This window comes from Dendrobates tinctorius, unplaced genomic scaffold (genome assembly GCF_039654945.1).
Source record: "Dendrobates tinctorius isolate UK_male_01 unplaced genomic scaffold, ASM3965494v1 ptg000102l, whole genome shotgun sequence".
Taxonomy (NCBI): Eukaryota; Metazoa; Chordata; class Amphibia; order Anura; family Dendrobatidae; genus Dendrobates; species Dendrobates tinctorius.
This window is the reverse complement of record NW_027361770.1, coordinates 14,708,004-14,730,205: the sequence shown is the minus strand read 5'-3', so window position 1 is coordinate 14,730,205 and position 22,202 is coordinate 14,708,004. Positions and strand designations below refer to the sequence as shown.

The following is a 22,202-nucleotide window of genomic DNA, read 5'->3' as shown; positions in this document are numbered from 1 at the left end:
TCACACTTAGCACACTGTTCTATTGATTATTGGAGCAGATGTGGCTGTTTCCCGGGGTGAACAAACAGTTTTGATATCATCCCTGAGCATTACAGCCTCTTATATGGGATTCTTGTTATTAACATGTGTTTCTGTGTTTTTCACAGTTTTTCCCCATTTTGATATGGATTTCCGTGCACGTGACCATATGTGGCGGACACAGCTTAACGACGTGTTTCATGATAAAACAGAGTGGGCATGTGGAGGCTCCAAAGATCTACAGGGTGCTATGTCTCGGTTTAAAGAATTATTACGCAAACGTACTAAAATATGGTGGAATCATGAATTTTTGGATCAATACATTCAAAAAGACCTGATCCCGAGGGGTCTCCGGATCCAGGTCTTACCTTCATTCCCAGTATCTGATGAAACCTTCAAAAATAAATGGGAGTAGTTGACTAATTCGTGCTCTAAGGGGTTCATGATTTTATTGAAACAGATGAATCACGATTCCCTTGTCACTATCGAAACAGAAATTGAAGAACTACAGACCATCTTACAAAAAGATATGCCCAGTGATGCCCTTAAGAAGTTTAATGATCTTATTGATACTGAACTACAAAAATGGGCCCAGGACATTCAGTCTAATAAAGCAAAGAAATTTAAAAGAGATATAGAGGACAAACAGCTGTCCAGGGTGTACAGAGCGCGGAATGAATTTGGACGTTCTCGTCCGAAATCTAGAAATACTTCTTTTTCTAGATCCAGATCAGCATCTGTACGTTGTAATATATCGATTAATGATGAGGATCCCGTGTCAGTGAATCGGGGACTGGGTGGCATTTCTGGTACCATGTCATCTAAAAAAATTGAGACAAGACAATCATCTAAAAATAAGGCGTCGGGATCCAGGACGGCCCAGGTTGGTTCCCGGGGTGATTTACAGGTGCTCAATCTCTCCACTCATGTGCTATCTGAAGTACAGGTGGAGGTCCTAGGCAAGGGTCTGACATTCGCATCAACTAACGCCTTTAATTATTTCACAGCCTTAAAGGATCTACAGCTGTTTTCACGGAAGCTTCTTTTGAAGAGACTTCATGCGAGAAATTACATTTCTGGGACAATGAGTGATCTTGAGAGAGCTGCACTCCGGGATTTGGAGGATTTGCTTGGGGAACAAAGCGGTTCTGATACAAGTAAGTTCCCCCCTTCCATTCGACCAAGATCAACTCGTTTCCCCCCCTTGTCTTTGAGTCCTTCTATTGAGATATTTACCAAATTGGTGAGTGAGGATTTTAAAAAACTCTCCTCTAGGAGAAGATATGACAATTTGACATCAAAGCAGCGACAGGCCATCTCTCAATTACAATCTCTTAAGGACGTTGTAATTAAGCCTGCTGACAAGGGGGGAACATAGTTATTTGGCTGAGTTGTAAATATGAACAGGAAGCCTTTCGGCAATTAAAAATCCCGGATACTTATCAAAAGCTCTCTTTTGATCCTAAGATTTCTTTCTCGCAGGAATTACAGCGGATCTTGATTAGGGCTGTGGAAAATAACATCATTAATAAAAAAACATTTGACGGATTAGTGGTAAGATCCCCCAGGACCCCCACCTTTTACCTTCTACCCAAGGTACACAAGGATGCCTTCAGCCGTCCTGGGCGTCCCATCGTGTTGGGTATCGGGGGAATGTGCGAACCTGTATGTCAATTCATTGACTATTACTTGAAACCTTTGGTGGAGTCACTTCCTTCATACATACGGGACACGACGGACGCCCTGGCGCGCTTTGACGGCATCCTTGTGGAACCATCTACCCTCCTGGTTACTGATGACGTGGAGAGTCTCTATACCTGCATAGACCATAGACATGGGCTAAATGCTGTACGCTGCTTTCTGGGGACGTCCGACCTGGATGGCCCTTTATGTGATTTGATCCATGACCTGGTCGATTTCGTGCTTGCCCACAACTTTTTTGTTTTTAAGGACAGCTTCTATCTACAGCGACGGGGCACAGCCATGGGGGCGGCCTGTGTGCCCTCGTATGCCAATCTGTTGTGAGTTCATTTTCCCCTTCGTCACTGAGGTCTGGTGAACTCCCTATTCTGGTGAAGGAAGGTAATGAGCCTGATTATCAGGCACCTGAGCCTAATGAGGATGACTGGCTGAGTGGAGTCACGGACTGGATATAAGGCTGCCGACGCCCTTCTGCCCTGTGGGTGATTTCTCTGTGGACTTCTAGGACACCAGTCTGATTCCTGCTCCTCTAAAGCTAAGCTTTCTGCTTTGCCTTTTTGCATTTGTGTTTCGTTTTTGTTTTCCTTGCTTTTCTGGATTCTGCCATTCCCTGCTGGGGTGAGCTGAATCTCCTTTTGCCTGTTGCTCTGTCTTCAGAATATTCCTGAGTACTGACATAGCTTTTTTGAAGCCTAGCGTCTTCAGGGCCTTTTTCACTGTCAGTCTGTTGGCTCTTATTTTCATAGGGGTTTTCACGGATTGCAGACAGCAGCCTTCCTGTCCTTTCCTATCTAGTTAGCTTGGGCCCCGTCTTTGCTCAGTCTATCTTTCTGTCTGTGTTAGTGTTTTCATCTTGCTTCACCGTCATTATATGTTGGGGGCTGCCTATTGCTTTGGGGTCTGCTCTGGGGCAGTTTAGATTTCCCCTTTCTCTCTTTAGGCCTATTTAATTCTCCGGCTGTGATCGAGGGGTCTAGGGCATCGTAGGAACCCCCCACGGCTACTGCTAGTTGTGTTGATAGGTTCAGGGGTCGGCAATCCGATAGCTGCCAACTTCTCTGGTTTTCTGGACTTAGCTAGCATTTCTGTTTTTGCCTCCTATGGTGACTCAATCATAACCGAATCACACGCCATACCGCAGATCCTAGGGTACTCAATAGCAGGAAAGAATTGTGTTTAAAAAAAAAAAAAAAAAAAAAGGGTGTGTGTATATTCTTTCCTCTATATCTCTGAGGCCGTAGGGGGAATTTTATTTTCCCTCAATGGAGATAAAGCAATTGTCTGATCGTGTGGAGCAGCTCGCTGAGGAAGTGCGGGGAATTTCCGCCTACCTTGCTCGTTCGCATGCTGTTGAACCAAAGATCCCTACACCTGATGTATTTTTTGGGGATCGATCTAAATTTTTGAGTTTCAAAAATAATTGTAAATTATTTTTTGCCTTGAAGCCTAACTCGTCAGGGAGCTCCGCGCAGCAGGTTAAAATTGTCATCTCTTTGCTGCGTGGCGATCCCCAGGATTGGGCGTTTTCTTTGAAACCAGATGATCCTATTCTGACTAATGTGAATGCATTCTTTCAAGCTTTGGGGTTGTTGTATGACAAACCTAATGCTATTGATCAGGCTGAAAAGACCCTGTTGGCATTGAACCAGGGTCGAGATTCTGCAGAGTTGTACTGTCAAAAGTTCCGAAAGTGGGCGGTCCTTACTACCTGGAATGATAATGCTTTGGCTGCTCTCTTTCGGAAGGGTTTGTCAGAAGCCGTAAAAGATACTATGGTGGGATTTCCTGTTCCCTCTGGTCTGGACGATTCTATGTCATTAGCCATTCAGGTTGATCGGCGTTTACGTGAACGCAGGATTGCACGAGAGGTGTTGCCACCGGTTAAACAGACGTCTGAACCTATGCAATGTGATAGAGTTTTGTCTAAGGCGCAACGTCAGGAGTTCAGAAGGCGTAATAAGCTGTGGTTTTTCTGTGGAGATGCCTCGCATATTATTTCTGTTTGTCCTAAACGAGAGAAACGCTTTGCACACACGTTTTCTGTTGGTGGTGTTCAACCTAAGTTTCTTCTGGCAATTACTCTGATCTGCTCCCTGTCCACATTTTCCGCCAAGGCTTTTGTGGATTCGGGAGCAGCGCTAAACTTAATGGACTTGGATTTTGCTAAACGTTGTGGATTTCCGATGACACCTCTGCAGATGCCTATCCCTTTGAGGGGGATTGATGCTACTCCTTTGGCTAAAAATAAACCTCAGTTTTGGACCCAGATGGTCATGCGGGTCGCCCCAGACCATCAAGAAAATTGCAGATTTTTGGTGTTGCATGGTCTGCATGATGCCGTTGTTCTGGGGTTTCCCTGGTTGCAAATTCATAATCCAGTTTTGGATTGGAAATCTGTGTCTGTGGTGAGTTGGGGTTGTCGGTGTGCCTTTAGTGAGGCTCCGGTTTTTTCCACCTCTCCTCAGTCGCATGATGTTCCTGACTATTTGGCGGACTTTTATGATGTATTTAGTGAGAATGAGTCTGCGTCCTTGCCTCCTCATAGGAGTTATGACTGTGCAATCGAACTAAGCCCGGGGTGTAAATTTCCCAAGGGTCGGCTCTTCACTTTATCTGTACCCGAGCACGAGGCTATGTGGTCCTATATTAAGGAGGCGTTGGAGAAGGGTCATATTAGACCATCCTCTTCACCCTTAGGTGCCGTTTTTTTTTTGTGGCCAAAAAGGATGGTTCTTTAAGGCCTTGTATTGATTATCGTGCCCTCAATAAAATTACTATTAAATATCAGTATCCGTTACCCCTGATTTCGGATCTATTCTCTAGAGTTAGAGGTGCTTGCTGGTTTACCAAGCTTGACCTCAGGGGGGCGTATAATCTTATCCGCATTAAGCAGGGGGATGAATGGAAGACGGCGTTTAATACTCCGGAGGGACATTTTGAGTACCTGGTGATGCCTTTTGGGCTCACTAATGCCCCTTCTGTATTCCAGTGCTTCATGAACGATATTTTCCGAGACTTTGTCGATAAATTTTTGATTATCTATCTGGATGATATTTTGATCTTCTCCAAGGATTGGGATTCTCATGTGGAACATATTCGGACTGTGTTCCGGATCTTGAGGGAGAATTCCCTGTATGTCAAAGGATTGAAATGCCTTTTTGGAGTACAGAGGATTTCATTTTTGGGATTTATTTTGTCTCCGTCAACTATTGAAATGGACCCGGCCAAGGTACAGGCCATTTATGATTGGGTTCAGCCCACTTCTTTGAAGGCCCTCCAGAAGTTTTTGGGTTTTGCTAATTTTTATCGAAAATTTATAGCAAAATTTTCTAGTATTGCCAAGCCATTGACTGATCTGACCAAGAAGGGTGCTGATGTGTTGAATTGGTCTCCGGAGGCTGTTGCTTCCTTTCAGGAGCTGAAGCGAAGATTTACCTCTGCCCCGGTTTTGCGGCAACCTGATGTCTCACTCCCGTTCCAGGTAGAGGTGGATGCTTCTGAGATTGGTGCAGGAGCTGTTTTGTCCCAAAAGGATCCTGTAACATCTAAAATGAATCCCTGTGCTTTCTTTTCCCGAAAGTTCTCTCCATCTGAACGTAACTATGATGTGGGGAATCGGGAACTGTTGGCCATGAAATGGGCATTTGAGGAGTGGAGACATTGGTTGGAGGGAGCTAAACATCAAGTTGTGGTCCTCACTGACCACAAGAATTTGATTTACCTAGAGTCGGCTAAACGCTTGAACCCTAGACAGGCTAGGTGGGCCATGTTTTTTACACGTTTTGATTTTGTGGTCTCTTTTCTTCCTGGAACTAAGAATGTCAAGGCAGACGCCCTCTCTAGGAGTTTCTTTGCTGATTCTCCTGTGGTGACCAAGCCTGCTACCATCTTAGGCGAAGGGGTAGTTCTTTCTGCCATCTCACCCGATTTGAGACTTGCTCTGCAAGAGTTCCAGGAGGACAAACCTGAGCGCTGTCCCAGTGGAAAGTTGTATGTTCCTGACCAGTGGAAGAAGAGAGTGATGTCTGAAGTTCATTGCTCTGCATTGGCTGGTCATCCAGGTATTTTTGGTACTAGAGATCTGGTGAGTGGCTCTTTTTGGTGGCCCACCTTGTCTCATGATTTCAGGAATTTTGTGCAGTCCTGTGGGACTTGCTCCCGGTCTAAATCTTGTTCTCGCTCTAGTGGGTTGTTGATGCCTTTGCCGGTCCCCAGGAGGCCATGGACCCATATTTCAATGGATTTCATCTCTGATATGCCAGTCTCTCAAAGAATGACTGTTATTTGGGTGATTTGTGATAGGTTCTCTAAGATGGTTCATCTTGTACCACTCCCTAAGTTGCCATCTTCCTCTGAGTTGATGCCCCTGTTTTTGCAACAGGTGGTTCGCTTACACGGGATTCCTGAGAACATTGTATCTGACAGAGGAGTTCAGTTTGTGTCTAGATTTTGGAGGACTTTCTGTTCCAAGCTGGGAATTCAGTTGTCCTTCTCCTCTGCTTTTCACCCTCAGACCAATGGGCAGACAGAGAGAACAAACCAGACCTTGGAGTCGTATTTGAGATGTTTTATTTCCGCTGATCAGGATGATTGGGTTTCATTTTTGCCCTTGGCCGAATTTGCTTTAAATAATAGAGCTAGTTCTGCCACTTTGATGTCACCTTTTTTTGTAACTTTGGGTTTCATCCTCGATTTTCTTCAGGGCAGGTGGAGCCTTCTGCCTGCCCAGGTGTTGACACTGTGGTGGAGAGAATGCACAAGATCTGGGACCAAGTGGTGGATAAGTTATCTCTCTCCCAGGAAAAGGCCCAGCGGTTTTCCAATCGTCATAGGACCATTGGTCCCCAGTTTAAGATTGGTGATATGGTGTGGTTATCATAAAAAAATATTGCTATGAAGGTGGCTTCTCCTAAGTTTAAGGCTAGATTTATTGGACCTTACATGATTTTGGAGATTATTAATCCGGTCTCTTTTCGTTTGGCTCTTCCTGTCACATTTAAAATCCATAATGTGTTCCATAAGTCCTTGTTGAAGAGGTTTGTTGAACCAGTTGTTCCTGGGGTGGCACCTCCAGATCCTGTATTGGTTGAAGGTAACATGGAATATGAGGTAGAGAAAATACTGGATTCCCGTTTGGCTAGACGGAGACTCCAGTATTTGGTTAAGTGGAAGGGTTATGGTCAGGAGGATAATTCCTGGGTCTCTGCCTCTGATATTCATGCCAAAAGATTGGTGCGTGCCTTTCATCGGGTTCACCCTGATCGCCCTGGTGGCGTGGTTGAGGGTTCGGTGACCCCTCCTCAAGGGGGAGGTACTGTTGTGAGTTCATTTTCCCCTTCGTCACTGAGGTCTGGTGAACTCCCTATTCTGGTAAAGGAAGGTAATGAGCATGATTATCAGGCACCTGAGCCTAATGAGGATGACTGGCTGAGTGGAGTCACGGACTGGATATAAGGCTGCCGACGCCCTTCTGCCATGCGGGTGATTTCTCTGTGGACTTCTAGGACACCAGTCTGATTCCTGCTCCTCTAAAGCTAAGTTTTCTGCTTTGCCTTTTTGCATTTGTGTTTCATTTTTGTTTTCCTTGCTTTTCTGGATTCTGCCATTCCCTGCTGGGGTGAGCTGAATCTCCTTTTGCCTGTTGCTCTGTCTTCAGAATATTCCTGAGTACTGACATAGCTTTTTTGAAGCCTAGCATCTTCAGGGCCTTTTTCACTGTCAGTCTGTTGGTTCTTATTTTCATAGGGGTTTTCACGGATTGCAGACAGCTGCCTTCCTGTCCTTTCCTATCTAGTTAGCTTGGGCCCCGTCTTTGCTCAGTCTATCTTTCTGTCTGTGTTAGTGTTTTCATCTTGCTTCACCGTCATTATATGTTGGGGCTGCCTATTGCTTTGGGGTCTGCTCTGGGGCAGTTTAGATTTCCCCTTTCTTTCTTTAGGCCTATTTAATTCTCCGGCTGTGATCGAGGGGTCTAGGGCATCGTAGGAACCCCCCACAGCTACTGCTAGTTGTGTTGATAGGTTCAGGGGTCTGCAATCCGATAGCTGCCAACTTCTCTGGTTTTCTGGACTTAGCTAGCATTTCTGTTTTTGCCTCCTACGGTGACTCAATCTTAACACCAATCTTTTCCTGGGCGCCTGGGAGGGATTGATCTTTGGCGACGAGGGACGGCAGGACGCCTTCCATGTGCTGTGCTGGTACCGCTACATAGACGAAGTGATATTTTTGTGGTATGGCACGGTCGACCGGCTTGGAGACCTCATGGGCAGTCTTAATAACAACATTTATAATATTCGCTTGACGTATGCATTTGACAGTAAGGCTGTGGACTTCCTGGATGTCTGTCTTGAGGTTGATTCCGGTGGGCGCATCCAGACTGATGTTTTCAGGAAGCCCACGTCTGTCAATGCATTGCTACATGCTACATCTGCCCATGACCTTTCCACTATTAAGGCCATCCCGGTTGGACAATTCCTTAGGATGCGGCGAATTTGTTCCACTGATGTTAAATTTGAAAAACAAGCCACAGATTTGAAACAACGGTTTCTGACACGTGGTTACAGCCGGAGATCAATAAAAGCCGGATATGACAGGGCTAGACACACTCCATGCAGCACTTTGCTACATACTACCAGGAGGGTTCAAAAGGTGGAGGATGGTGGGCCAATTCGTTTCATTTCAACGTACAATCATGAGTGGCAGAATATGCGCACCATATTAAATAGACATTGGCCGATTCTGAGCACTGATTCCACCCTGGGGACCTTCCTGGGCCGTTCTCCTTCCATGACGCCTCGGAGATCTAGGAATCTCAATGATCTATTGGTTCAAAGCCATTATGTCCCGAATTCCAAAAACTTTTTTGGTGCTAAAGGTCCTATTCAAGGATCAATTCCCTGTGGCCACTGTCTTGCCTGCGCCAATGTCCTTCGCTGCTCTAAGTTCAGTTCAATAGATGGGACAAAGGAATTTGAAAAAAGACAGAGGATCTCTTGTGGATCCTCAAACGTGATTTATTATGCCACGTGCCCTTGTCCCAAGATATATGTAGGTCTTACAACTAGAGAATTTAGGATTAGAGTGCGTGAGCATGTGCGGGACATTGGCGCGGCCAAGACTGTGTCCAATGTTGAAGATCTAAAGACTCTTCCTCGACACTCTAGATCGTGTCACAATAGTGACGCTTCCTTATTGAAGTTTACAGGGATTGATGCTCTACATATGGGGATTAGGGGTGGCGATAACAAACATTTTTCATCACAGATGGTAGTCAAATGGATCGTCCAATTGGACACCATGACCCCTAAGGGACTCAATGAGACATTGAGTTTCACCCCATTCTTATAATTGCATTGGACCCGACATATGACAGGCCTTTTTTGACCTTTTTATTTGGTTAATAGGTACCTTGGTGCACCTTTTTCAATAATATATATATACTGTTCCCCCTTTTCTCCTTCTCCTAATGTAATACAGTAGGTATACATTATGACTTGCTTTTTCCCTGTGGTTCGTTCTCCACATGTTGGCATCACCCTTAAATATGTGTTCTGGTGGTGTGTTGTTTTTATATTTGTTTTTAACTGTTTTTTATTTTGCACTCATATGCTTGTTATTATTTCCATTTAGTGACCGCGAGAATCCTGCATCTCTTGTGGACCTTTGCCCTGTACCTATGCACATATGGAACGAAATCCAGTGATTGCCTCAACGTTGAAGATTTTCTTATTCATGCATATGAAGTTCGATATGGCGGCTATTGTAACATCTGTATAGGGATTTTGTGTCTCTTTTCTTATGACCTTATAGTATCTTATGTATATAATTGGGATATTATTTATGTAAACATCGGATACTCCTATAATGCTTGACATTCGTTTATTTTAAATGGTTATGAATTTTTCTTGAATTATTGCATCCATATGATATGTGGGAGCATTTTACTGGTCCCTACATATATATATATATATATATATATATATATATATATACACTCACTGGCCACTTTATTAGGTACACCATGCTAGTAACGGGTTGGACCCCCTTTTGCCTTCAGAACTGCCTCAATTCTTCGTGGCAGAGATTCAACAAGGTGCTGGAAGCATTCCTCAGAGATTTTGGACCATATTGACATGATGGCATCACACAGTTGGCGCAGATTTGTCGGCTGCACATCCCTGATGCGAATCTCCCGTTCCACCACATCCCAAAGATGCTCTATTGGATTGAGATCTGGTGACTGAGGAGGCCATTTGAGTACAGTGAACTCATTGTCATGTTCAAGAAACCAATCTGAGATGATTCGAGCTTTATGACATGGCGCATTATCCTGCTGAAAGTAGCCATCAGATGTTGGGTACATTGTGGTCATAAAGGGATGGACATGGTCAGCAACAATACTCAGGTAGGCTGTCGCGTTGCAACGATGCTCAATTGGTACCAAGGGGCCCAAAGAGTGCCAAGAAAAAATTCCCCACACCATGACACCACCACCACCAGCCTGAACCGTTGATACAAGGCTGGATGGATCCATGCTTTCATGTTGTTTACGCCAAATTCTGACCCTACCATCCGAATGTCGCAGCAGAAATCGAGACTCATCAGACCAGGCAACGTTTTTCCAATCTTCTACTGTCCAATTTCGATGAGCTTGTGCAAATTGTAGCCTCAGTTTCCTGTTCTTAGCTGAGAGGAGTGGTACCCAGTGTGGTCTTCTGCTGCTGTAGCCCATCTGCCTCAAAGTTCGACGCACTGTGCGTTCAGAGATGCTCTTCTGCCTACCTTGGTTGTAACGGGTGGCAATTTGAGTCACTGTTGCCTTTCTATCAGCTCGAACCAGTATGCCCATTCTCCTCTGACCTCTGGCATCAACAAGGCATTTCCGGCCACAGAACTGCCGCTCACTGGATTTTTTTTCTTTTTCGGACCATTCTCTGTAAACCCTAGAGATGGTTGTGCGTGAAAATCCCAGTAGATCAGCAGTTTCTGAAATACTCAGACCAGCCCTTCTGGCACCAACAATCATGCCACGTTCAAAGGCACTCAAATCACCTTTCTTCCCCATACTGATGCTCGGTTTGAACTGCAGGAGATTGTCTTGACCATGTCTACATGCCTAAATGCACTGAGTTGCTGCCATGTGATTGGCTGATTAGAAATTAAGTCTTAACACACAGTTGGACAGGTGTACCTAATAAAGTGGCCAGTGAGTGTATATATATATATATATATATATTATAATATAATATAATATAATTTTTATTTTATTTTTATTTTTTTTACATCTTTATATTGTTCCCTAAAAGGTAATATGTGATAGGATATTAATAATTTAATATATATCTATTATACTGACTATATGCCTATTTAAGTTGCGGCTCACATATTGCTGATTTTGGGACATATTATTGAAAGTAAAATATTAATTCCTGTCCCATATGACTTTATATGTATATGGTTGTATTTGGAGTCCACTGGGAATCGAACCACAGGGAGTTGTGCGCATCGCTTTGTGGAGGCACCATACCGCTGACAGAAAGGTGTCTTTATGCTATGTACCACGGGCTGTGCTCTGGCTGGCCAGTATTCATTCTTAGCATGACACCTATTCTGTATGACGACGCTGGCTGATCCCAGAGCGCATGCGCCGCCCACACTCTTCTGATTGGCCGATTCGGATCATGTGACAGGGGTTATAGGGTATTTTAAGGTCCTGTGGAGAGGCAGATACCATCTCCTTGATAAAGCGGCTTGTTAATGCCGCAAAATGCGTGTCGGAGGTCACTACCAGACGCTCCCTCACCTTCCCTCTGTGCTCTGCCCGGTAAGTGCCTCTTTACACCGAATTGTCCTCTGCAGGAATCGTTCCTGGGCATATTTTTGATTGCTGCATCTCACTATTCAACCATGGTGCAGCATGATGTTACACTGGAATTTTCCCATTGTGGATATATTACTCTTATAATATACATACAGGGACTTTAATTTGATATGGACGCACTTATCTTGATTGTATCTCAATTTTTTCTGTTCAATGCAGACACTTTGATAATATTATACTATACTGCTCTACTATATTGTTTTTTGTAGCTCCCATTTATGTATATTTATTGTTACTACATCTTATGATTATTCAATGGTGCAGTTTGATATTATAGTGTGGCCTTTTTGGACCTGTTGCTAACACCATTTATACATACAGTTGTGGCCAAAAGTATTGACACTCCTGCAATTCTGTCAGATAATACTCAGTTTCTTCCTGAAAATGATTGCAAACACAAATTCTTTGGTATTACTAACTTCATTTAATTTGTCTTAAATGAAAAAACACAAAAGAGAATGAAGCAAAACATTGATCATTTCACACAAAGCTCCAAAAAATGGGCCAGGCAAAAGTATTGGCACCCTCAGCCTAATACTTGATTGCACAACCTTTAGCCAAAATAACTGCGACCAACCGCTTCCGGTAACCATCAATGAGTTTCTTACAATGCTCTGCTGGAATTTTAGACAATTCTTCTTTGGCAAACTGCTCCAGGTCCCTGATATTTGAAGGGTGCCTTCTCCAAACTGCCATTTTTAGATCTCTCCACAGGTGTTCTATGGGATTCAGGTCTGGACTCATTGCTGGCCACCTTAGAAGTCTCCAGTGCTTTCTCTCAAGCCATTTTCTAGTGTTTTTTGAAGTGTGTTTTGGGTCATTGTCCTGCTGGAAGACCCATGACCTCTGAGGGAGACCCATCTTTTTCACACTGGGCCCTACATTATGCTGCAAAATTTGTTGGTAGTCTTCTGACTTCATAATGCTATGCACACGGTCAAGCAGTCCAGTGCCAGAGGCAGCAAAGCAACCCCAAAACATCAGGGAACCTCCACCATGTTTGACTGTAGGGACCGTGTTCTTTTCTTTGAATGACTCTTTTTTTTTCTCCTGTAAACTCTATGTTGATGCCTTTGCCCAAAAAGCTCTACTTTTGTCTCATCTGACCACAGAACATTCTTCTAAAACGTTTTATTCTTTTTCAGGTAAGTTTTGGCAAACTCCAGCCTGGCTTTTTTATGTCTCGGGGTAAGAAGTGGGGTCTTCCTGGGTCTCCTACCATACAGTCCCTTTTCATTCAGACGCCGATGGATAGTACGGGTTGACACTGTTGTACCCTCGGACTGCAGGGCAGCTTGAACTAGTTTGGATGTTAGTCGAGGTTCTTTATCCAATATCTGCACAATCTTGCGTTGGAATCTCTTGTCAATTTTTCTTTTCCATCCACATCTAGGTAGATTAGCCACAGTGCCATGGGCTTTAAACTTCTTGATGACACTGCACACGGTAGACACAGGAACATTCAGGTCTTTGGAGATGGACTTGTAGCCTTGACATTGCTCATGCTTCCTCACAATTTGGTTTCTCAAGTCCTCAGACAGTTCTTTGGTCTTCTTTCTTTTCTCCATGCTCAATGTGGTACACACAAGGACACAGGACAGAGGTTGAGTCAACTTTAATCCATGTCAACTGGCTGCAAGTGTGATTTAGTTATTGCCAACACCTGTTAGGTGCCACAGGTAAGTTACAGGTGCTGTTAATTACACAAATTAGAAAAGCATCACATGATTTTTCGAACAGTGCCAATACTTTTGTCCACCCTCTTTTTTATGTTTGGTGTGGAATTATATCCAATTTGGCTTTAGGACAATTCTTTTTGTGATTTTTCATTTAAAACACATTAAATGAAGATAATACCAAAGAATTTGTGTTTGCAGTCATTTTCGGGAAGAAACTGAGTATTATCTGACAGAATTGCAGGGGTTTCAATACTTTTGGCCACAACTGTATAGTAGAATTTGACTATTATCGGGTGTCCATGGGCTTTTTCAATCCAATATACTGCTTTTTGTAGCTCCTATTTACATATACTTACCGTTACCGTATCTTATGATTATTTAATGGTGTAGTATGATGTTGCAGCAGGTTCTTGGTGGGGCTTTTCGGACCTGTTGCTAACATCATATATGCATATAGTAATATTTTGATTATCATCGGGTGTCCATGGGCATTCTTTATCTTGATTGTGTTGCAATTTGAACTATCTATTGTGGATATACTCATAATATCATATACAGGTGGAAACAGTTTTCATCTGGGTCAGTGGAGGGAACCTTTCTGGGTGTATATTCATCTGTTTTATATTGACACTTGATCATGACTTTGTGCACTTTTTTGTAAATTATTTAATAAATTTTTGATAATTTTGCAATCATCGTTTCGCTCCTTTCCTTCTCCGTTGTTCTATTGTATTAGTCTATTGTACAATCCTACATCTTATGGTACTGTCACACTTAGCGATGTACCAGCGATCCCGACCAGCGATATGACGCGGTCAGGATCTCTGGTACATCGCTAAGTGGTCGCTAGTGAGCTGCCACACAGGCAGATCTCACCAGCGACATAGCAGGGGTCGGGGGTCGCTACATACCTGTCAGACGCGGCGATCCTGACGTCCTCCTGCACGCGTCACCCGTCAGCGCCACAGGAAGCCCAGCAGGAAGCTGACGACGAGAAACAGTCCAGGACGTTCTCGCGATAATCAGCGGGGGAGCGGTCGGAGGTAAGTATCAGACATAGCGATATCGCTAGCAATATCGCTATAACGTCACAAAAACCAGTGACGTTATAGCGATATTGCTAGCGATATTGCTTAGTGTGACAGGCCCTTAAGGCTAGGTTCACATTTGCGGTTGAGTACGCAGCGTATCGTCCGCAACCTGTGTTTGTTGTTGCGGATGATTGGCAAGTGCTATTTTCCCGGCGAATTTTTGAATGTACACAAGCCACATCCAATGGGCGTGTTTTATGTAAATTCTTGTGTATGCAAAGTGTACACATGTGCTTTCGTACGCATGCGTTCCCATAGACTGTAATGCGTTGTTTAGACGCATTCCTTCCGCAAGCGTCCCCATGCATTTGGAGGCGGCAATATGCCACCTCCAAAATTGCAACATGTTGCGTTAGCGGCGCACCGCCGCACAACCTGAAATGACGCATGCGTAAGAAAATGCGGTTGAACACATACAAACCCATGTACATGTGTCCACAACGTTAAAGATAGGTAAACACGACGCATGCGGATGTATGCGTCAGAAGCGCTGCGGACACAAATGTGAAACTGGCCTAAGTGGCTTAGACTGTCAGCTCTTGATTCCTTACTGAGAGAGGAAAAAGGAGGGAGGGGAGGGAAATTCTCTTTAGTGTGGCTGCAGGTTTTTTATATTTTCTCTGACAAACTGTATATGGAGTGCCCAGGCGTGCGAAAGCGCGGGCAGCAGGGCTGTGGGGTACTCTGTACCGGGCCCGTCGACTTCAACGTGGGACGGTGTCACAACGGCGACCCGGTCCGTGTCCCTGGGGCGTCCATTAAATAAAATGATGAAAAGAGAAGGGAAAAAGTTGTTCGTGATGTTAGATGTGGTAGAAATGAAGATAAAGTTTGTAGATGATTAAATACGTGACACCACCTGTGGTATTCTGGTCAGAGGTGACCAGCGATGCGGTGTTCCCCTGAGACTGTTGATGTGGCACAGCTGAGGTGAAAATAGCTCTCCACAGGTAGAGCAAGTCCCAGGGCAAAGATGTTAGATTAATAGTCAAAATGACTGTGAACGTTGGGGTGCAGAGAAATGAGAGGTGGACACAGAGAGGTGCAGTTAACTTTTACTGGTAATTGATTGCAATCTGGAGTACCACATACAGGTGATGGAATGAGTCCGGCTCACCTGGAGGCACTCAGGGGATCCACCTTGCCAGGTGGGGGTTTAGGACCTTCCTTCTGCGCTTTGTGTGTGGGTCTCTGCTGTTTATAACTATGCCGCGACCCTCACTTGCGTGATGATTTCACTAACCTGTACGGCTGTCAGCATGAGCCTATTCCACGGGTACCGTCCTTTTCACCATCACCCCGGGCTCCTTATCTGCTGCTGTGCCCTCAGGTGTTCAATGTCGCACAGGAATTTACCATCCTCTGTACTTTCAGATTCGGCGATCAGGACATACAGCTTCTGACGCCCCTTTTCTCTCTATTAGCGCTTCACACTGGGGGCTGCTATACGCAGTTTTTTTTAGCTTCCCCAGAGCCTCGCCATCTCTGCTCGTGTCCGTTCCCTCTTCACAGATCAGCTCTCTCCTTGAACTGACTGGATCTTCCAGAAAGATCTTTTTACCTCACGTTTAACTGTCTGTCATTTCCTCACAGCTGCTCTCGTTTCCATGACAACTCCCTCAGCTCACTTCTAGCTGACTCCTCAACCCCCTCTGCTGGCCAGAATTTATAAGGCAGCTCCCTTTTCTGACCTGCAGCAGGAATTGTGATTTAATCTGTTACCTGGCATGGGGGTCCCCTTCTGCCTCCAAGCATGACTTCACCTCTTAGAGGGAGGTAATGTGATTGTGACAACCAGACTCTGGGGTGTCAGATATACACTTATACAGTTTAGGCTGGTTTCACATTCGCGTTAAAACAACGCTGCGCACTGCGTCATTAAGCCCCGCCCCGATCCGGCTCCCTGCCCGCCCCATCCGGGATCACCGCCTACTTTCGCATTTGCACGCATGCGATCGGCGCACCCTATCTTTAGCATAGGGTGCGCAGATCATGCGCTGCCAGTGTGAAAGTAGCGTGCTGTGCACTTTTGACGGTGCGCCGTGCGCGCCGTCAAAAGTGCGCAGCACGCTACGTTCACACTGGCAGCGCATGATCTGCGCACCCTATGCTAAAGATAGGGTGCGCCGATCGCATGCGTGCAAATGCGAAAGTAGGCGGTGATCCCGGATGGGGCGGGCAGGGAGCCGGATCGGGGCGGGGCTTAACGACGCAGTGCGCAGCGTTGTTTTAACGCGAATGTGAAACCAGCCTAACAGAGCTTGGTGAAGAACTAGTATCTACCCCATTATGGTTACTGCATGGTCAAAATATTGCTCATAATTGGTCAGAGTACTGTGCGTTTTGGTATTGATCAGTATGGTGGTAATATTTACTCAGTGTTTTATGTGAAGGTAATCTATCGATCATTTTGTTTGTATTATTTACCCCATATTTCTCCGTTTTCATGGTAATATTGGTCTGACTCTTGGTACACAATTTTGGTATTATTCAGTTACTTGGTGGAGCTAATATGTGGTCATCACGTGCTGGTACTCTTGCTGATACTTGTCTTGGTATACTTGATTTTGTTCAGTAACAGTATTCTGATAACACTTTGTTTCTTGTTTTATTATATGGTGACAATATAAGTTTAATATTATTTTTGTTTTAAAGTTGTATTATGATATGCAGTAAATTATATTAGAATCTTGAAACTACATTGTCTTTGACATAGAATCATAGAATCATAGAATCGTAGAGTTGGAAGGGACCTCCTGGGCCATCTGGTCCAACCCCCTGCTCAAAGCAGGATTCGCTAAATCATCCCAGTCAGATGTCTGTCCAGCCTCTGTTTGAAGACTTCCATTGAAGGAGAACTCACCACTTCTCGTGGCAGCCTGTTCCACTCATTGATCACTCTAACTGTCAAAAAGTTTTTTCTAATATCTAATCTGTGTCTCCTCCCATTCAGTTTCATCCCATTGCTTCTAGTCTTTCCTTGTGCAAATGAGAATAAAGTTGATCCTTCTACAATGTGACAGCCCTTTAGATATTTGTAGACAGCTATTAAGTCTCCTCTCAGTCTTCTCTTTTGCAAACTAAACATTCCCAAATCCTGCAACCTTTCCTCATAAGACAGGGTTTGCAGACCGGTCACCATTCTGGTCGCTCTTTTCTGAACTTGCTCCAGTTTGTTGATGTCTTTTTTAAAATGTGGTGCCCAAAACTGGACACAATATTCCAGATGAGGTCTGACCAAAGAGGAGTAGAGGGAAATAATGACTTCACGTGATCTAGACTGTATGCTTCTGTTAATACATCCTAGAATTGCATTTGCCTTTTTTGCTGCTGCATCACACTGTTGACTCATATTCAGTCTGTGATCTATTAGTATACCCAAGTCTTTTTCACATGTGCTGTCACTTAGCCCTATTCCTCCCATTCTATATATGCTTTTTCCATTTTTATTGCCCAGATGTAGTACTTTGCATTTCTCCCTGTTAAAAACCATTCTGTTTGTTGCTGCCCACTTCTCCAGTTTATTTAAATCTTTTTGAATCCTCTCTCTCTCTTCTCTAGTATTAGCTATCCCTCCTAGCTTTGTGTCATCAGCAAATTTAATCAGTTTACCCTCAATTCCTTCATCTAAATCGTTGATAAAGATGTTGAACAATACAGGGCCCAGGACAGAGCCCTGTGGTACCCCACTTGAGACATTCTTCCAACTGGATGTGCAGCCATTTACGACCACTCTTTGGGTCCGATCACTAAGCCAGTTATGAATCCACCTAACAGTTGCCTTGTCCATTCCATACTTAATCATTTTTTCAATAAGGATTGTATGAGAGACTTTGTCAAATGCTTTGCTGAAGTCAAGATATACTATATCTACAGCATTTCCTTGATCCACCCAATCAGTGATACCGTCATAGAAGGAAATTAAGTTAGTCTGACATGACTTATTAGTTACAAACCCATGCTGACTCTGTTTAATCACTTCATTCTTATCCAGGTATTGACATACATGTTTAATAATTTGTTCAAAGATCTTTCCTGGTATAGAAGTCAGACTCACCGGCCTATAGTTACCTGGGTCCACCTTCTTCCCCTTTTTGAAGATAGGAACAACATTTGCTCTTCTCCAGTCTTCTGGCACTTCTCCTGTTCTCCAAGAATTTTCAAAGATTATAGAGAGGGGTTCAAAAATTTCTTCTGCTATCTCCTTCAGTACTCTGGGGTGTAATTCATCTGGACCTGGAGACTTGAATTCATTTAGGCTAGCTAAGTGTTTCCTCACTATCTTTCTGTTTATAGATATCCTGGATTCTTCTATTCCCTTAATAGGACAGTGAATAACAGTTGATGTTACATTTCCTTTCTGAGAGAAAACAGATGCAAAATAGGAATTTAAAAGTTCAGCCTTCTCAACATCCTGTCTTACCATTTCATCATTTTCATCCTGTAAAAATCCTATAGCATCTTTGACTTTTCTTTTACTTTTGACATATCCCCAAAATCCTTTATTATTGCTTTTGACATCTCTTGCAAGCCTCAATTCATTTTCAGCTTTAGCTAATCTGATTTGTGCCCTGCAGGTTCTGCAGACAGCATTATATTCTTCTTTAGATATGCCTCCCTCTTTCCATTTTATAAACATTTTTTTCTTCCTTTTTAGCATGTGCTTAAGTTCTGTGTTCATCCATCCTGGTTTCCTTAACTGCTTCCTATTCTTCCCTCTTTTCGGAATTGTTAACAACTGTGCTTTGAGAATTTCATTTTTCAAGATTTCCCATCCTTCCTGGACATTTTTGTCTTTAAGGATATCCAGCCATTGGATTCCTCCAATTCTCTTTCTGAATCCCTTAAAATCTGCCTTTCTGAAATCTAACCTTGACGTCTGAGTCTTCACAGTTCTTCCGCCTCTAGTTATCCAAAATTCTAAAATAGCATGGTCGCTACCTCCTAGGGTCCCAGCCACTTTTACCTCCTCAACCATTTCCTCCCTGTTTATAAGGATTAGATCCAAGGTAGCAGTTCCCCTTGTTTTCTCCCTTACCTTTTGGAAGATAAAGTTGTCAGCAAGAGAGGATAAGAATTTCCTTGACCTGTTAGTTTTGCCTGAGAGAGATTCCCAACAAATGTCTGGATAGTTGAAATCTCCCATGACAACTATGTCATATTTTTTGGAGAACTTGGCCATTTGATGTATAAAGAGTTCATCCATAGCTTCAGCTTGCACAGGCGGCCTGTAGTAAATGCCTACAATGGTGTCCTTTCCATTGTTCTGTCCTTGTATTCTTACCCAAACAGTTTCCACAGAACTCCCAGTCTCTGAAGCTTCAATCTCTGTGCAGATATACGCGTTTCTAACATACAATGCGACACCCCCTCCTCGTTTATCAAGTCTGTTTCTTGCAAATAAGTTGTATCCTTCTAGTCTTGTATTCCAATCATGTGTATTGTCCCACCAAGTTTCAGTGATTCCAATGACATCATATTTCTTTTCCTGTGTTAGTAGTTCCAATTCTCCTTGTTTGTTGCCCATGCTTTGTGCATTAGTATAGAAACATTTTAGTTTGTGATTGGTTTCTCTTTCTCCAATATTTTTATTAATTAGATTCTTTCGTCTTTGTTCTTCCTTTCCACTTCTAATAGCAGAGTTCTCAATAGCATTTGTCAGGTGTATGGCTTTTTCTGGTCTTTTGCTTCCCTTCCCATGTTGTTCTAGTTTAAAGCTCTCCTTACAAGTGTAGCAAGGCGACTTCCAAATACATGCTTACCAGTCTTCGTAAGGTGCACCCCATCTCTAGCAAGTAGTCCATCGTATAAGTAGTTCACTCCGTGATCCAGAAATCCAAATCGTTGCTGACGGCACCATCGACGTAGCCAGTTGTTCACCTGCAGAATCTTATTCCACCTCCTTGTTCCATGGCCATCCACTGGGAGGATGGAAGAGAAGACCACCTGCGCTCCCAGTTCTTTCACTTTCTTGCCTAAGTCTTCGAAGTCTCTGCAGATGGTTTCCAGGTCGTTTCTTGCAGTGTCATTTGTCCCCACATGTAGTAGCAGGAATGGGTAGTCATCTGTAGGTCTGAAGAGTCCTGATATCCTGTCAGACACATCTTTAATTTTTGCACCTGGAAGACAACACATTTCTCTTGAAGTAATATCCGGTCTGCAGATAGCGGCCTCAGTTCCTCTCAACAGGGAATCCCCCATGACCACCACTCTCCGTTTCTTCTTCACAACATTTTTCTTTCTCCATCCAGGAGGACTCTGAAGGCGTACAAGGTTGCTGCTTGTTGGTAAAGTCTTATCCTGATGTATTTCTTCATTGTTTTCCTGCGTGAGAGCCTGGTACTGGTTTCTGAGCAGTATGGGTGCTGACTGCCTCCTGATCCTCCTGCTTCTCTGGGTCACATGTCTCCATTCCTCTGTTTCTTCAGGTGCACTTCGAATTTCTTCTCTTTCTGTAACATGAAGAGATAATTCTGCTCTGTCCAAGAACTCTTCACCTTCCTTAATGATCTTCAACGTAGCTAACCTCTCTTCGAGATTTTGCAACTTTTCCTCCAACAGGGACACAAGCTTGCATTTGTGGCATGTGAAGTTTGGCTTTTCCACTGGTAAGTCTGTGAACATGTAGCAAGAAATGCAGCTCACCAAATGGCTCCTGGCCTCTTCCATCTTGAGATTTCTTAAAAACGATGAAAGATGAGCCCTATCGGCGCGCGGTTTTTCCGATTTCCTCTTTTCAGCTGCAACGGCCAAAACCCAGTGATCGTTGAGCTCGCGGAGACTCTTCACTTATCCCAGAAGGCACTGGGAATATGCAAATGATCTCCTCAAGACTCTTCCCCTGGTTTTCCGATTTCCTCTTTTCAGCTGCAACGGCCAAAACCCAGTGATCGTTGAGCTCGCGGAGACTCTTCACTTATCCCAGAAGGCACTGGGAATATGCAAATGATCTCCTCAAGACTCTTCCCCTGGTTTTCCGATTTCCTCTTTTCAGCTGCAACGGCCAAAACCCAGTGATCGTTGAGCTCGCGGAGACTCTTCACTTATCCCAGAAGGCACTGGGAATATGCAAATGATCTCCTCAAGACTCTTCCCCTGGTTTTCCGATTTCCTCTTTTCAGCTGCACCGGCCAAAACCCAGTGATCGTTGAGCTCGCGGAGACTCTTCACTTATCCCAGAAGGCACTGGGAATATGCAAATGATCTCCTCAAGACTCTTCCCCTGGTTTTCCGATTTCCTCTTTTCAGCTGCACCGGCCAAAACCCAGTGATCGTTGAGCTCGCGGAGACTCTTCACTTATCCCAGAAGGCACTGGGAATATGCAAATGATCTCCTCAAGACTCTTCCCCTGGTTTTTGTATTATTTTTTGAGGGGGAGAGGAGTGATATCTCTATAGACTCGATCAGTGCCCCTAACATCCTTAGATCACAAATACAAGAAAAATGCTGGAGGTAATAGTTGGGTCGCTTGAAATATAATAACTTTCCTAGGATTTGCTCTAAGTTATTAAACTCTTGCCCCCTCAATTCCGATCCTAACATGCTCACTGAAACATTTTGCCTTTATGACAGACCACCATAGAGATAGCTCATTAATCAGGAGTAATGAGGCTTATCATGCATTTTAGAATGACATTTATATTACTGTAAATTTTTATTTCTTCCAATTTCAGTCTGACTTGTACTAAAGATAATCATAATTGAAGTTTACACTCATGCGGATGGTGTGGGTGCACCGTAACTTCTATGTACTACCCAAGTGGTATCTATCATCTTTTCACCCCACGTTTTGTGTTTACATTCAGTATAGACACCAGGAGCTACTGGCACTG

At 43.9% G+C, this 22,202-nt stretch overlaps 1 protein-coding gene across 2 annotated transcripts in view; it reads right to left on the bottom strand.

Annotated features, from left to right (window-relative positions):
• The window catches only part of EPB41L4B (erythrocyte membrane protein band 4.1 like 4B), a 1,031,490-nt gene that overhangs the window by 338,858 nt on the left and 670,430 nt on the right, over positions 1–22,202 (bottom strand). The window lies entirely within an intron of this gene.